The sequence below is a fragment of the Colobus angolensis genome, unplaced genomic scaffold (genome assembly GCF_000951035.1).
Source record: "Colobus angolensis palliatus isolate OR3802 unplaced genomic scaffold, Cang.pa_1.0 Scaffold57, whole genome shotgun sequence".
Lineage (NCBI taxonomy): Eukaryota > Metazoa > Chordata > Mammalia > Primates > Cercopithecidae > Colobus > Colobus angolensis.
In genome coordinates, this window is record NW_012119265.1 from 475423 (window position 1) to 480623 (window position 5201).

The 5201-nt window shown below is 43.5% G+C and overlaps 1 pseudogene across 1 annotated transcript in view; it reads left to right on the forward strand.

Annotated features, from left to right (window-relative positions):
* The window catches only part of LOC105526073, a 15265-nt pseudogene extending 10831 nt beyond the window's left edge, over positions 1–4434 (forward strand). The window contains exon 2 of the transcript XR_001004017.1: positions 3955–4434. The product of XR_001004017.1 is annotated as a cytochrome c oxidase subunit 5A, mitochondrial pseudogene (transcript). The remainder of the gene's footprint in view (positions 1–3954) is intronic.
* Positions 4435–5201: the final 767 nt, after the last annotated feature.

A 5201-nucleotide genomic window follows, 5' to 3' on the forward strand; every position in this document is an offset into this window, starting at 1 on the left:
GGGGGGGAGGGGAGGAGAGGAGGAAAGAGGGGAAAAAAAGAGTTCTTAATTGTTCGGGACTAACCTTTTTTCCCCTCTCTAGAGATTCTCTCATTGGAATCTCTCTCAACAGAGCCTACCCCTCCCCAAAGGATCAAAGCCCACGTTCCATTTCACCACCAAAGCCTAAGGAGAATCCCAGAGCCCTCCAAATTCTCTCTGCACTGACGACAGCCCCTCAGGCTGGGGCTTGCCCTGGAGGACTGCCCTCTGCCCAGCTGTGGCCTTAATCGTGCCATGCACCTGGCTACCTCCTTCTCAAGCTTTTCTCCTCCTCACTTGGATTGAACTCAGGTGCCCTTCAATCCTCCAGCTGCCTGGAACCAAACTGCTTCCCAGCCTAGAGAAGCAGCCCTGCCAAACCCAGGAGTCTGAAATGTAGTCATTTGGGGGATTATATAATTCCAAACTCCAAAATGCAACTAGAGATACTTTTTTGACATTAAGTGTGTTTTATTGACCCATTTCCCAATGACCAAAACTATATTCATTTGGATGTAAACTTGTTACTTCCCACTCAGGCATTAACAAGAAATCAGCTTTAAGAAAATAAATTGTCCTTTCTTCCCTTTGCACACCTTCTTTTTATGTTGCTTAGAGCAAAGATGGTGAATAAACACTAATCCCAATGGCCATCTAAGAGTTGGTTTCTGAGATATCTGGCTAGTCTAGTCAGAACTGAGACTTTTGTTTCAAAATGGTAGACCATGTACAAGCTGTAGTTTCCTCCAAATTTCTAGAAATAGTTTTGCTTAAAAACTAGATTAAGAATTTGGCTACAAATAATTTAAGGAGTAAAGAGGTTGTTTTTTTTTTTTTTTGAGACGGAGTCTCACTCTGTCACCCAGGCTGGAGTGCAGTGATATGATCTCAGTTCACTGCACTGCAAACTCCACCTCCCAGGTTCAAGTGATTCTCCTGCCTTAGCCTCCCAGGTAGCTGGGACTACAGGCATGTGCCACCACACCCAGCTAATTTTTTGTATTTTCAGTGGAGATGGGGTTTTACCATGTTGGCCAGGCTGGTCTTGAATTCCTGACCTCAATTGATCTGCCCGCCTCAGCTTCCAAAAGTGCTGGGATTACAGGCATAAGCTACAGCACCCAGACTTTTCTTTCTTTCTTCCTTCCTTCCTTCCTTCCTTCCTTCCTTCCTTCCTTCCTTCCTTCCTTCCTCCCTCCCTTTCCTTCTTTCTCTCTTTCTTTCTTCTTTCTTTCTCCCTTTCTCTCTTTATTCTGTCTTCTCTTTCTTTCTCTCTCTTTCTTTCTCTTTCTTTCTTCTTTCTCCCTTTCTTTATTCTGTCTTCTCTTTCTCTTTCTTTCTTTCTTTCTTTTTTCTTTCTTTCCTTTTTTTGTGACAGAGTCTTGCTCTGTCACCCAGTCTGGAGTGTAGTAGTGCTGTCATAGCTCACTGCAGCCTCAACCTCCCTGGGCTCAGATGATCCTCCCACCTCAGCCTCCCAAGTAACTGAGACCACAGGTGAGTACTACCATGCCCAGCTAATTTTTTGTAGAGATGGGGTTTTACCATGTTTCCCAGGCTGGTCTCAAACTCCTGGCTCAACTGACAGCCTGCCTTAGCCTCCCAAAGTGTTGGGATTACAGGCATGAGCCATTGCACCCAAGAAGGTTGGCCTGAAAAGGCCATCTATAGTCCAAACTTATAGAAGACCAATTAGAAAGGTAGGCTATGCCTGGAGGCTGTATACACTTGGAGCAGAAAGGGGTCTGAGGCAACAGACAGGGTGTAGATGTGAAAGCAGTAGCCACCAGGCAGCAATGATGGGGAGTCTGCCTCCAGGCCACACTAGATCAGAGCCAGGGTAACAGGTGGCCAGTGACCTTAGGAAGGAGTGGGCAGTACCAACACCCAAGAGAGCAACCACTAAATGGCCTTGCCAGATGACACATCCTGTCCTCCCTCTTCCTGAAAGCAAGTCAGAATGCAAATCACAAGGGCATTCTTGTCTTTCCCAAAAAGACCATGAAAACAGGTGGGAAGAGTCTTAACAGGAAATATCAACCACAAAGATGAGCCCATAATCAAGAAACACAATGTATTAGAGAAAATCAACCTCCATGAATGAAGATAATGAACTAAAGACATGGAAGAACTTATGGATAATAATACAAAGTCAGTGGAGCTATCAGAACAGCACTTCAAGGCTGGATCCTGGTTTCCTCATTCTCAGGCCACCATCCTTTTCCCTTCTCCACACTGCATCCTTCCCTAAGTCGGGCACTCCCTATATAGTAGGAAGATTTTAAAGACATTTCTTTATTTTCCCAAATAAAAGCTATTTAGGAAAAATAACTTAAATTAGAGTAAGACCCATACAAATAGATATCTATTTCATTTCTTCATTTCCTAATTTGAAAAAGGACCTTATTATCCATCCTAAAATTTCTGTATCCCATTCTATTCACAGGTCAATTTCCCCTCATCTCTCTAGAACCACTGCAACCGCTAACTCTTCTTGCTGTCTCCAGGCTCCGCTCCTCTTACCCACCCATCTATTCTTCACACTTCAGCCAGAGAGTTCTTTCTAAAATGCAAAGATCACTCCAGCTGCTCCAAAACTTTAAACATCCTCCTGCAGCTCTGTGAATAGAGTCACATTCCTTAAAATGACCTACAAGACCCTGTAGCATCTGGCTCCTGCCTTTTTGTCTAATCTTATCTCTTGATGCTTCAACAACCACCCCACCCCGTCCCCTTTGTTCAATAACCCACCCATAGCAAACTTCTTCCATTTGTTCATCTCCAAGCTGTTTTCTCTGCTTGGAATGGATTTCTCTCCCCTTTTCACAAAGCCAACAGGTTTCAGCTATGCTTTCATAGTTGGGGAAGCCTCTTCTGTACTCCCACTGCACTAAGTATCTCACCCTACATTTACCTCTTGGACAATAGGCTTTAACAATGGGTTTTCTTGTCTGTATCTCCACCAGTGTATAAGCCCCAGAAGGCAGCGACTTCTTTGTTCTCTGCCTTATCCACCTGTAAAGCAAGGAATGCACACAATGATGACCTTTGGAATTGATGAGCTGTCTGATGCCTTTATCGATACTTCTGTGGCACATTGAGCAAATTTAGAGCCCAGTAGAAACATGGTCATTTCCCTCTTCTCCCACAGAATGGATTTGCAGGCTATTCTCAGACCTACCTTGATTTGTAGATTCATCTATTCACTCAATAAATACTATGGAGGGCCAGAAATATTCCATATGCTGGGTGCAGCAATAAACAGAATGGAGGCAAATCCTCACCCTTGTGGAATCCATTTCGTAGGAAATTACTTGGCCACCTCTTTCCCATCCCTCCTAAGACCAACTTGCCATTCTGCTGGGATCCTCCCCAGCTGCTGATGAGTCCTGCTGGTATAGAGCATCAGGTTTCATAACCACACTCATAGTTTCTTTTCTTCATTAAAAAAACTTTTTATTATGGAAGAGTTCAAGCAAATACCAAAGTAGAGATAATAGGATAATGAGCCCCCATATATCTAACACATCAACACATCGCTGAGGTTGTCTCATTTATAGCTCTCACGCTCTTTTCCATTGCCCACCAGATTACTTTGAAGCAAAACCAGACATCTAAGTCGTTTCATCCATAAATCCCTTCTGGAGGAAGACGGCTTTCGTATGGACTTGGAGAATGGAAAGGTCATAGAGAGGGTGGGAAGAAGGCAGAGTGGCATCCTACCAGGGAATGAAAGAACAAGAAGTTTGGACAGGAAATGAAAATTAGGTATACAGAATCAGGAAGAAACCCTCCAGAATGGAGAGAAAGTTGGACAGATCAGGTGGAAGTGATTAAGAAAAGTTTCAATCCACCAGCTCTGGAGCAGCCCGCGAGCTCACGCCCGGCCTCTCTCCACCCTCAGCCTGCATGCCACCATCACCATCTTACTAGGCACAGCTCTCTGGCCCTCCAGGCCTTCTGCGCCCAGCCATGACTCCCGGCCCCGCCGTGGCTATCCAGTCAGTTCACTGCTATTCCCATGGGTCACATGAGACAGATGAGGAATTTGATGCTGTCTGGGTAACATACTTCAACAAGCCAGATATAGATGCCTGGGAATTGTGTAAAGGGGTGAACACACTTGTTAGCTATGATCTGGTTCCAGAGCCCAAATCACTGATGCTGCTTTGTGGGCATTCAGACAGTTAAATGATTTTGCTAGTGCAGTTCACATCCTAGAGGCTGTTAAGGACAAAGCAGGACCTCACAGGGAAATCTACCCCTATTTCACCCAGGAACTCAGACCAACTTTAAATGAATTGGGCATCTTCACTCCGGAGAAACTGAGCCTTGACAATGTGTAAACCCCATGGAGGGGCTTTTCAAGGATTTATTGATAATGCTACTTAAGTGTAAACAGTCACCTGGAAATACTGGTAATAATATATTACCTTGTTTGAATAAGTTTTCCTTTACTGTGTGCCAAACCATGTAATGATAACTTAGACTTTAATAAAAGGGAAATGAGTTCGAACTGAAAAAAAAAAAAAAAAGCAAAGAAAATTTCAAATGGCAGCCTAAGGATATGGGTTCCTGCAGAGGAGGTTTAGTTAGATATTCACAGGTTTTAAGTGTATCAAGGCAAGTTAAGCAGTGTTCAAGTGAGAATCATCCAGGCTGAACACGGGCCCAGGAGACCCAAGAGAAAAAAATGTATAGAGGGCAGAAGAATGAAGGGGCATATTATTATAATTCACATGACAAGGGCCTAGACCACCGTGGTACTGGCAAAAATGGAGGGAGGAATGGGCTAGGATGGGTTTTAAACGTTGAAGGGACAGAATTCTTTGCCTAGCTCAAAAAAGTGGTTAAGGAAAGAATAAGAGATGACTACATGGCTCCAAGTCTGGAGAATGGAAGTCATCTGCAAAGTCAAAGAAAAGGGAGGGAAATATTTTTGGGAGATAAGTTTTTTTAGGTTGATGCAAATTAATTAAAGAAATTGATGTGTCTTTCAATGGCAGAAACTGCAATTGCTTTTGCGCCAACCTAATACTTTGGATTTAATAATGGGATATATGAGTATAAATATTTCACAGTCCATGGAAGGTATAGAATTGGAACTGGGGTAAAGTGGTATAGGTTTAAATTTATCCACTTAAAATGGATAGTTGAGGTCAGGTATCTCTATTGGTGTA